General features: G+C 46.3%; 1 protein-coding gene across 4 annotated transcripts in view; it reads right to left on the minus strand.

Annotated features, from left to right (window-relative positions):
- CCM2 (CCM2 scaffold protein) overlaps window positions 1-12049 on the minus strand; it is a 51882-nt gene that overhangs the window by 17289 nt on the left and 22544 nt on the right. The window lies entirely within an intron of this gene.

Raw genomic sequence — 12049 nt, forward strand, 5'->3', positions numbered from 1 at the left:
AAGGATTCTCAATATCACTAGTAATTAGGGAAATGCAAATCAAAACCACAATGAGATATTATTTCATACCCATCTGAAGGGCTACTCTCAAAACAAAATAATACGTTGCTAAGGACATGGAGAAACTGGAACCCTTGCACACTGCTGGTGGGAATGTAAAATGGTTCAGCTGATATGGAAAACAGTATGGTCATAACTTAATAAAACAAAGAATTAACCTTTGATCCAGCAAGTCCACTTCTGGATATACATGTAAAAGAATTCCAGGCAGACATTAAACTCTTAGAAGAAAACACAGGGCAAAAGCTTTGTGATATCGGATTTGGCAATGACTTCTTGGTTATGACACCAACAGCACAGGCAACAAAGGGAGAAACAGGCAAACTGAAGTTCAATAAGACTTTGAAATTTTGTACATTAAGAGACACTATCCAGAGTAAAACAGCAACCAGCAGAATGGAAGAAAATATCTGCAAATCATCTATTTGACAAGAGAACTCCCAGAACTCAACAAAAGACATCTGATGCCAAATGGGCAAAGGACCTGAACAGACTTTTCTCCAACGAAGACATGTGTGTGCGGCATGCTCACTCACTCAGCTGTGTCTGACTCTGCGACCTCATACACTGTAGACCACCAGGCTCCTCTGTCCATGGAGTTTTCCAGGCAAGAATACTGGAGTGGGTTGTCATTTCCTACTTCAGGGGATCTTCCTGGCCCAGGGACTGAACCCATGTCTCCTCCACTGGTGGACAGAGTCTTTGCCCCTGAGCCACCAGAGAAGCCACAGAGAAGGTACTCAAATGTCCAGTGGGCACATGAAGAGATGCTCAAGATCACTGGTCATTAGATGCAGACAATCGGAGCAACAAGGAGATAGTGCCTCACACTCATTAGGATGGCCAGTGAAAACCATAAACAAAGCAACAAAGTACCTCCCTGGTGGTCCAGTGGCGAAGACTTCACGCTCCCAACGCAGGGGGCCCGGGTTCCATCCCTGACTGGGGAACTAGTCCGGCATGCCACAAATAAGAGTTCGCAGGCCACAACATAAATCAAAGATCCCATGTGCCCCAACTAAGACCCAGCACAACCAAATAAATAAGTATTAAAACACACACACAACAAGTTGTTAGTGAGGATGTAAAGACACTGGAACAACTGTGTGCTGTTGATGGGAATATAAAACAGAATTACCATATGACCCAGCAATTCCACTCCTGGAATACACACACACACACACACACACACACACACACATATATATACACAGACACACACACACACACACACACAGAAGAATTGAAAGCACGGTCTCAAAGAGATTTTTGTATCCCCATGTTCATAGCAGCATTGTTCACAATAACTACAACATGGAAGCGACCCAAGTGTCCACTGACGGATGATGGATAAGCAAAATGAGGTGCATCCATACACTAGAATATTGTTCAGCCTTATCAAGGGAGGAAATTCTGTAATACATTACAACACACGTAAAAATTGAGAACACTATGCTAAGTGAAATAAGTCAGTCACAGAAAGACTAATAGTGTATGATTCCACTAATATGAGGTTTCTAGAGTAGTCAAATTCACAGACACAGAAAGACAGATGGCTGCCAGGGGCTGTGGGGAAGAAAGAATGGAAAGGCTTTATTTACCAGGCACAGCTTTGGATTTACAAGATGAAACAGTTATGGTGACACTGCACAGCCACGCGCACGCGCCTAGTCCCACTGAACTGCACACTTAAAAATGCTTAAGATGGCATGTTTTATGCTATATTTTAACCCAATTAGAAAAAGAAAAAAATAGAAAGCAAGAGACGTGAACAAACATTTGTATGCCCATGCTCACAGCAGCATTATTCAGAATAGTCAAAAGGTAGAAACAACCAACGCCCACTGACGGCTGAAGAGAATATACATACAATGCAATAGTATTTAGTCTGAAAAAAAAAAAAGAATTCTGACACATGCTACAACATGGATGAAACCTGAGTACGTTATACTCAATGTAATTAAAGTCAATCACAAAAGACAAATACTGTATGATTCCACTTACACGACATCCCTAGAAGAGTCAAATTTAGAGAGACAGAAAGCAGAATGGTGGTGGCCAGAGGCTGAGGAAATAGGAAGTTACTGTTTAATGGGAAGGGTTTCAGTTTGAGAAGATTAAAAAGATCTGGAAGTGGATGGTGATGACGACTGCACAACTATATGAATGTACTTACTACCACTGAAATATACACTTAAACATGGTTAATTTTATGTGATACATATTTTGCCACAATGAAAAAAATCTTTTCATAGCTTTACTCAATAACTGTATTTGCTAAAAGCTTTCTGAAATATAATCAATATTATACATTAGTTACCATTTCTAGACTTGCATCATCCAAAATTGCTAATTTTGTTTAAATTAGAATGGTTTAATAATAGTAAAAAACTGACTAAGTTGGAGCCATATAAAAATGCCCTGGTACTGCATCTGCAGGGCTGCACAAGAGCCACCCCTGCCTTCACATGGCCTAGGGGACACGATGTCACCACCACTGTCTCGTCTTTCTCAAAGTGCCACGATGCTTCAAACTCAGGCTCACAAAGCACCAAAAAGGATTCTACTGTCTTCACAGAGGTGAGGCCTCATTCATTTGAGATTTTTTTCACTGCACAACATGTATTAGTAAAACAAATGTTAACCAAAAGGAAATGAGCAGCTCTGATCTCTGCTAGAACTCGAGATGGGACAGTGTGGGCCTTCTGGACAGATCTGACACTGCCCTGGGCAGTACCCTGGCCAGTGCTGACCAACACGCAGTGACTCTGACACCAAAGCCAGGGACCAGTCCACACCTGCTGTGAGGTGACATGGTGTCGGATGCTGTGCCAATGAACTCATCCTAGCATGTCAAGGGCTCTGCTACAGAGGGATGACTGTGATGGGACAATAAATAGAGACCAAGGGAACATCTGACGAGCACTCACATCAGCTCAATCAGCCCTGGTATCAAAAGTGGACTGTCGGGCACTGCTATCCCCACCGCTCTCTCTGCTGCCCTTATAGAGACTGCAGCTGACTCAGGAGCATGCTGGTGAGCTCACCACTTCAGCTCTAAACAGCTGAAAGCACTTCCCAAAATAATTGCTAATGAGATACAAGAAAAGTCCATTTGTACCTTAAGTCTAAGTCAGCCTCCCTATAACATCCACCTCTTTGGCCTTGACCTACAAGTTTCCTGTGGCAGAGCACGGGTGCTGATGGGAGGGAGGGATTCTGAGACCTGGATGGGGGACACCTAGGGAGATGCACTTGAGACCTACACACACACACACACACCTGCCTTGCTTGCAAACTAAACATAGGCCTCACAAGGATGGGCAACTTTCTTGACAACACTTCTCCTTGGGGTCTGCCCTCTCCCTTCCCAGCCAAAGACCTGTTCCTGAAGTCAAATTTCAGCATGGCAGGACTGGGACCTGCTGGTCCTACTAAACGGAGAAGCCTGAACACTGATGGAGCAGCAGGTACCAGGTGGAGGGGGATGGAACCCTACCACTCCATGTAGACGAGCACTGTCTATGGAGCTCTGCACATAGACCTTAACCCCGGTCAGGGACCCGGACACGGCTCTCACTCGCTGCTAGTATAGCTTAGCAGCTCAGCAAACTCAGAGCCTGTATTGAACCCAATGGAGATGGGAGAACTGTGCATAAAGGTTTCAAAACATGCAGAGAGGTAGGCCTGTTGGACGGGATCTATCGTGTAAGACATAGAACCCCAAGACCAACCCTACTTCTTGGGAGGGCTAAGAAGACACCCCATTCTCAAGAACAAGCTGGAACAAAGGCACTGGCAGAGGTGCTGGCACCACCAGGCAGCTCCATGGTGGCTGTTCTCTGAGGTGAAGGGAGGAGGTGCTTTAGAACCAGGCTTTGGGCTTCCCTTGTGGCTCAGACAGTAAAGAATCCACCTGCAATGCAGGAGACCTGGGTTCGATCCCGAGGTTGGGAAGATCCCCTGGAGAAGGGAAAGGCTACCCACTTCAGTACTCTGGGCTGGAGAATTCCATGAACTGTAGAGTCCATGGGGTCAGAAAGAGTCAGACACGACTTTCACTTCACTTTTCCTGGAGCGAGGGGGACAACAGCACCCTGGGAAAGCAGAAGCTGGGGGGCAGCACTTAGCCACCTGGAGCACAGGCAGGCGTGCTCACTGCAGTGGGCAGTGACTCGCATGGCAAGGCAAGGGATGGGAGGGCGGGGCTGGTACACAGGCCCTACAGAGATACACTTAGAGGAGAGGGGTTCCCAGTGTCGAGAGAGCTGCTGGGAGCCAACTGAGGTCCCGCCTGATGTATACAAAGAACGACACCACCACTGAGTGCACTGCTCCAATGCAGGATGGCAATCTCTGAGCCAGACTCCAGTCTCAGAAAGTGCCTGAAGGAGAGGCCAAGCCCCCGGAGAGTGAGCTGGTAACACTGACGCTGCAGGGACGTCCCATCCCACCACCCCATTCCATTGCTTACTTTGAGGAAAACCTGTTCAAGGTGCGTGGAAGAGAGGGTCTGAGACACTGTTGAAACTCAAGAGGCCCAGGTGGCCAGCAAGGTCCCCTTCAAGGTGGGGCCACATCCAGAGAGGACATCTGAAAGGATGCCATCTCTTCAGAGATGCAGGGCACATCGGGATGCCACAGTCATTACACCACGCTTGGTCCCTGGTGGACAGAACGCCCGGGTCTGGGGCCCAAAATAGGGCAGCAGGAGTGGCCCTGGTCACCATCAATCCAAGAGACACACTTGAGGAGCGTGTGCCCCCAGCCCTGAAACTTTTGGCTCTGTAGGTTCTGAGAGCCTGGCCCTACTGATAAAATGCTCCTGTGAGGGGAAACAAAAGGGATCTACACTTGTAACTGCCGTCTCCTCCTGATGCCACAGACAAGCAAGCAGAGGAAGCCGGCACTGTTCTGCAGGGTTGGTTTGGGTCACAGTGAGGAGGTAGGGAAGCTGCTGCATACTGGGGACAGCAAGGTGCCTGCGTGGCCTTCAGGTGCCCCTTACATGCCCATAAGTGGGCAGATACGTATCTTTTTCCTCTGTCCCATCCTGCTTCCTTCCCTGCCCTTCTCCTGAGAACATGGCCTGAATCATCCAACACGATCTCCAGGCGATCCGACACGATTTCAGGCTCTGTTTCAGGCTCTGCTTCTTAGAGAACCCAGACGTCTCTGAACAACAACAAGCGACCAACAGGGAAAAACTCACAACTCACTTCATGGCGAAGAGGGAGCTTACCAACCACACTGAGTGCTGGGGAAGATGTAGGGAAAACCACAAACCACTCAACAGAAAAACAGCTATAGAAAGACACTTAAGAGATCTGACTTGGGAAAAGATATACAGCTTCACTAAGTATGAACTGTGATGAAACTAGGACCACCAGATTAGCAAAGATCAAAAGGCCTGCATGTACACTGCGTGGCTCCTTAGAGTGTGGATAACAGGCATTCTCCCAGACCGACAACAGTGTCTACCAGCTGAAATCTTACAGGAAGGGCAACCTGGAAATGTCTGTCAAAATAGAAAGAAAGCTTTACACCCAGAAATTCTACTTCAAATTTATCCGAGAGAGTTAGCAAAATGTGTGTAACAGAGACAAATATGTATGAACAGATCACTGGTTACATAAAAATATGGTTCAGCTAAATAATGGCATACTACACAGCCGGCGAAATAGACAAGGCAGCTTTATGTGCCCCAACCTTCCAAGATATGTCACGATCCACTGTTGCCTGTAAACAGCAAGGTGCAAATGACCCACTAGGTAATCATTTGGGGACACACACAAGTGTGATCTTGTGTACAGACAAATCCCCCTTGCAGGGGCATACAAGAAATTGATGCCAGGAATTCCTTCTGGTCGGGTGGGGGTGGGGGTGGGAACTAGGGAACCTCTTTTCACCAGCAATCTCCTCACCATCTAAATTTTGCATCATGTCCATAACTTATACATTCAACTTTTAAAAATACTTGATTAAGAAATCAAGATGCCTGATGATGCTTCATCAAGAAGCATCCCAGGGTGAGGTGGGGGAAGCATCCTGGGTTTGCATTTGGTATCACACATGAGTACCCGGCTGCTGGAGCCAGAATTCAAAGCCAGAGTGTGTGAATCCACAAGGCCCAAGCCTGCACTGCACTGGGTTCCTCCAGGACAAGTGTCAGCTTGGGATGGCAACTAGAGGAAGGATGCTTCTGCTTTAAAAAGGCAGGGTAGGGCTTCAAGGAGAAAAGGAGTTAAAATGGTAAACAGTGTTGCTGTACACAGTAAGCATTCAACACAGAGAAAGACACTACTACGTGCCTCTCACTTTCATGTTAGTAATGTTCATTCTAAATACAAAATACTTTCCATAAAGAACCACACTCCAGTATGTGGGAGTAAAAGCTTCCTCACCACTAGCAGGCTGTGCTGCTGTCACGGTTTTTACTTTATCAAAGTAACACATGTGCGAAGTTTAAAGAAAGGTTACACGGTCCCTCAAAGTGTTTATTAACAAAGAACAATCTGGCCCCAGTCCAGGCAACTCTATGCACCGCTCCCTAGGGGCAGCAACTCTGGGTCTTCTGGATCTAGGACTAACTTTCTAAATAAAGGTTTTATGTTGCTACTGCCTGATTCATCAGTTTAAGACAGGAGCTGGTGATTCCCACTTATGGCAAAGAAAGAGTCACCTCTCTTCTACCACCACTCCCACTTCTTCCTTTCCTCTCACAGTTTAGACTATCTATTACCTAAGCATTACCTGGTGCTTGTATCATTCTGTTACGTGTAATTCTACTTCATGACTGTGCCAACACATACTGAAATCACAACTTTATGCATGACCTTTCATTTTTTAAAAAACCTTTAAGATAATTATAAATCACATGCAGTTGTAAGAAAGAATACAAAGAGATCCACTATACACCACACCCTGTCACCCCCTAAGGTAAACCTCCTGTGATCACACATGACCACAACCGGGATACTGACTACGTGGTCAATTTACAGAACATTCCATCACCAGGTCCCTCCCATTTCTCTTTTACAGGCATACCCACTTCCTATCCATCTGGTCTCCTCCTTAAGCCCTAGCAAGTCCTCTCTGTTCTCCATTTCAGTAACTCTGTCATATCAAGAATGCTATAAAAGGGAATCATACAGTATGTAACTTTGGGGATTGGTTTTTTTTTCACTGAGCTTAATTCTCTGCAGATTCCTGGAAGCTATTGAAGGACAGTAATTCTCGCCTTTTTACAGCTGAGTAGAGTTCCACAGTATGGCTGGTCCATCACTTGTTTAACCATCTACTTACTGAAGGACATCTGGGTATTTCCAATTGCTGGCTATTATGAATAAAGTGGCTTTTAATATTCACGTACACGTTTTTGTGTCGACTTAAATTTTCATTTCTCCAGGAGAAATACTCAGAATGCAACTGCCAGGTAACACGGCAGTTGCAGATTTAGTCTTTAAGAACCTGCCCACTGTTTTCTAGTATGCTGCACCATTTTACAAGCCCACTGGCCATGCAAGAGTGATCCTCCCCACCCTCACCAGCACTTGGTATTCTCACTAATGTTTCAACTTTAGTGATTCTGGTAGGTATGCAATGATGTCTCACTGTATTTTAATTTGCACTTCCCTAATGGCTAGTGATGCTGAACATCTTCATGTGCTTATTGCCATCTGAATACCTTCTTTTGTATGAAACGTCTCTTCATGACTTTTGCCCATGTTCTAATCAGATTATTTGCTTTCCTATTATTAGGCTTTAAGAGTTCTTTATATATTCTAGATAAAAGACCTTTAGCAGATAGGTGGCTTGCAAATATCTTCTCCCAGTGTTTAGCTCTTTTCACTCTCCTGATGGATTCTTTGGCAGAACACAAGTTTTTAAATTTTATGAAGTCCAGTTTACCAACTGTTCCCTTTTGGTGTCAAGTCTAAGGACTCTGCCTACTCTGGGTCCTGAAGACTTCCTCTTTTTTCCCCTAAAAGTGTTATAGCTTTACATTTTACCTTTAATTCCATTTTCCACTTTGAGTTAATTTTTGTGTAAGATGTGAGGTTTAGAGTGTAGTTCATTTTTATGCCCATGGGGGTCCACTGGCTCCAGCACCATTTGCTAAGAAGACAGCCCTTCCTCCACTGACTTGCCTTTGCACCTCTGTCAACAATCAGTTGGGTTTATGTGTGAGGGTCTGTTTCTGGGTTCATGATGCTGTTCCACTGATTATTGTGCTGATCCCCCTGATGCTACCACAGTCTTCATTGCTGAAGCTCTTAAGTACATCCTGAAATCAGGTGAACTGACTGCTCTCATTTTTCTCTTTTTCAAAACCTTTCCATATAAATTTTAGAATATTCTTGTCCGTATCTGTAAAATATCTTGTTGGAATTTTGATAGGAATTGTATCAAACCTATATATCAGTTTCGGGAAAACTGACATGTTAACTAGGCTGAATCTTCGAAACCATGAACATGGTATATCTCTCCATTTATTCAGATCTTTGATTCTTTCATCAGTGTTGTGTAGCTTCCAGCATACGAACTCTAACGTGTTTCATTAGATTTATACCTAAGTAACTGTATTCATGTCTGCAATTTATTTAACCTTAGAAAATGAGTTAAAAAGTGTTCCCTCCATTCTTGTTTTCCTGGAAGATTGTGCAGGCTGTTAACTCTTTAAGCACTTGATACAATTTTCCAGAAACCACCTGAGCCTGGTGAAGTTTTGCACGGGTGTTTTCAAATTAGATATTAAGCTACTCTAACAGTTACAGGGCTCTTCAAGTGATCTATTTACTAGTGACCTGTGGTAGTCTGGGCCCTTCAAGGAAGCAGCCCATTTCTGGGCTGCTGTTTGCAGGTGAGCGTGCTCTCATCAGCCCATCTCCTAGCATCTGGAGGGAGGCAGTCGCTTCCTTCTGGGCGCTGACGAGAAGTTTGCAGTCATTCTGTCCTCCCCATGGGTGAAGTGCTCCTTCCCGCTGCTTTCAGGACTCTGTCTTTGTCTTCACTTTCAGAAGTTTCACTATGACATGGCTCAGTGGGCACTGCTTTGGGTTTATTCTGTTGGTGGTGCACTCAACTTCTTGAATCTCTAAGTCTGTCTCTTTACCAAATCAGAGAAGTTTCAACCATGACTATTTTAATCAGTTTTTCAGCTCTCCCCACCTGACCCGAGCCAGCCATCTCTTCTCCCTCCGAGACTCTGATGACACAAATGTCAGAAAATCGGCTCTGGTTCCACAGCGGGAGGGAGCACAGGTGGAGGGGCTGACTCCCCACTGGCCCCTGCTGCCACCTGAGTGGAGGGGCTCGTCTTTCCTGCTGGACATGGTTGGCTTTCCAGCTCCCCAAGTGGCCCCCACTGACAGGAGGGATGGTGTGTATCACTGCTGCTGTCTGAGGGCAGAATTCCAGGCTCCCTATGTCTCCACTGACACCTCAGTTCCAGGAGGCAATGTTCAGGGATAAAGTCTCTGCTCCTTACTCAGCCTCCTTTGGGGTGGGTTCTGGTCCCCACCTGGCCTTTGCAAGCAGAAGCAGTGGTGGGGCCACAGGGTTTTTCAGTCACCTTTGGCTGGAACTGAGCAGGTCCTGTTAAACATTTTCTGTCCTGCTAAGCCATCCCTTTCTTGGTCTTTTAGCCAGAGGGAGTGAATTTTGTTGGTTCTTCTTGTTTGCCAGCTTCTTCAGCTCCAAGCTTAAGATACATGAGGGAAAACAGAACTGGGGAACTCACCACTGGGTTGCAGCTTGGGTCCGGAGGTCTGCTCTGCCATCTCTCTTTCAGTCTTCTTATGGTTGTTACATACACAATGTCCAGGATTTTTAGTTGTACTTAATGGGAATAATAGGGAGAAATGTTGACTCCATCTTCCTGGAAGCAGAAGTCCCCAAACTTTAATTTTTTTTTTTTTTTCAAAAAATTATGTTGCTTATCTATGGCTGCAGAGGGTCTTAGTTGCTGCACGGGCTTTCTCTAGTTGCAGTCAGCAGGGGCTCCTCTTCACTGCAGGGCTTGGGCTTCGCACTGTGGTGGTTCCTCTTGTTGCCGAGCACGGCACTGGAGTTCAGGCTTCAGTAGTTGTAGCACATGGGCTTAGGTGCTCCACTGCACGTGGAATCCCCCCGCCTAGGGTTCAAATCTATACCCTCTGGACTGGCAGGTGGATTCTTAATCACTGGACCACCAAGGAAGTCCCCCAAACTGTACATTTTCATGGTGTAACATACACCTACCCTTTCACTTGCTTTGTTTCTAATGCACGTTCTGTCTTCCCAATTCATCAGCAGCCTCTACCCCAACATATAAAACCATCCGCACTCTGTTCTCCCAGAGCTGCTCTGGTCTGTTTTCCAGATTCCTGTCCTGGGAATTCCTTCTGCTCCTCCCTGTGCCTAAACTCCAGTTCTGGACCTGTGTTTTCCATTCTCCTGGTGCATCCTTGTGCACTAAGGCAGTACATCCCCCAGGAACCTCGTCAGAATGGGCTCTGCAGGCTCATGTTTTAGAGAGCTGATTTGTCTGGTTATTATGACCAGAAAGGGACCCTTTCAATCTGAGAGTCATCTCTGTTGGTGAATTCTGTAAAACGCCCTTGCTGTCTTAACAACTTCCTCCCACTCTCCTCCATTTCTTCTTCTCATGAGTCAGCTGCTAAACCTCCTGGACAGATTCTGTAATTTTTCTCTCTCTCATCTTTGTTTACTTTATCTTTTGGTTATCCTTTCTGGATGATTTTCTTTACCTTTTGACCCCTCTAAAGAATTGTTTATGATATATAATTAAGACTTTTTAATTCCAAAAGCTCTTATTTCCACCTGTTTTCCTGTTATCTCACAGTTAACAGTCTTTCTTATTTTTCCGACAATACCACATACTTTCATTTTTCCTCCAGTTTCTGCATTGTTGCCATTGCGTTCACGTTTACTTCTTGTGTTTGTGCTGGGCTCTGTCCCCAGGTTACGTGTTTTCCTCAAATGTGTACTTCTCCTTGGCTGCCCATGACAGAAGCCATGAGCACGGGCAGAGCTGCAGAGCATCGGCTTCTTTCAGGCTGGCGGGGTGGTCACAGCAGGGTCATTTGAGGAAGCATTTCTGTGGGCTGCGTGGCTTCCACATAAAAGCACCCCTCTAAGGATCCCCCTTGGGAAAGGCCTGGTTGCAGGCCTTCTGAAAGCTTGAGGGAAACGGGGTTGGCGATTCTCACTGTTCCAGACAGGTTTTGACTCAATCTGCTCATCGTCACACTGGGTCTCTCCCCACCCTCCCCTGGGCCAGGTGCCCCCATGTCTAAAGTCCCCCTAGTGCTGCATTTCCACCAGGGAGACCTCCCACTTCCCACCATGCCAAGTGAGAGCGGACCTCTCCGCACGCTCACAATGTGCACGGTGCCTCCCCACACCCCCAGACACCCCCGAGAGCAGCTGGATGGCTCTGCATCCTCTGAGGGACAAGGGTCCAGCTCCAAGGGCTCCATGAACTCGCGACCCCACCTTTATCAGCTCCTTCTGCAAGTTTACGGAACTCGCTCGTTACTGCTGCACCCTTTCCCATTCTCTCTGACCGCACAGTTTTAAACCTTTGTATTCTTCTCACTCCAGTGTTTCAAGGAAGCACTAAAAATACAGCAGTGCACATCATGTTAATCCACAAACAGGCACAGTCTCTGACAGAATTCAGAAGCCTGTGTCCTAGGCTGGAACAATGACACATGGGACAGCTCTAAGCCTTTACCAAGGAACTGAAACACACGGCCAGCCTTTACGAGTAAGGAGGCGGCTTGCTCCTGGAGAGAAAACTAGAAATGGGGCCAGAAAACAGCAATCTGGGGATTGGGCGCCCGAGTATCAGACATAACACCATGGGGGCACCACCGAGTGGGAGTCAGCCAAGGTGCACGCGGGGACGGGTCCCAGACCGCAGCGTGTGGTGCACTGAGAGCCTTTGCTGGCGACAGGCAAGGTGTGTCCTGCGGCCGTGGAC

Source organism: Capricornis sumatraensis, chromosome 5, assembly GCF_032405125.1.
Source record: "Capricornis sumatraensis isolate serow.1 chromosome 5, serow.2, whole genome shotgun sequence".
Lineage (NCBI taxonomy): Eukaryota > Metazoa > Chordata > Mammalia > Artiodactyla > Bovidae > Capricornis > Capricornis sumatraensis.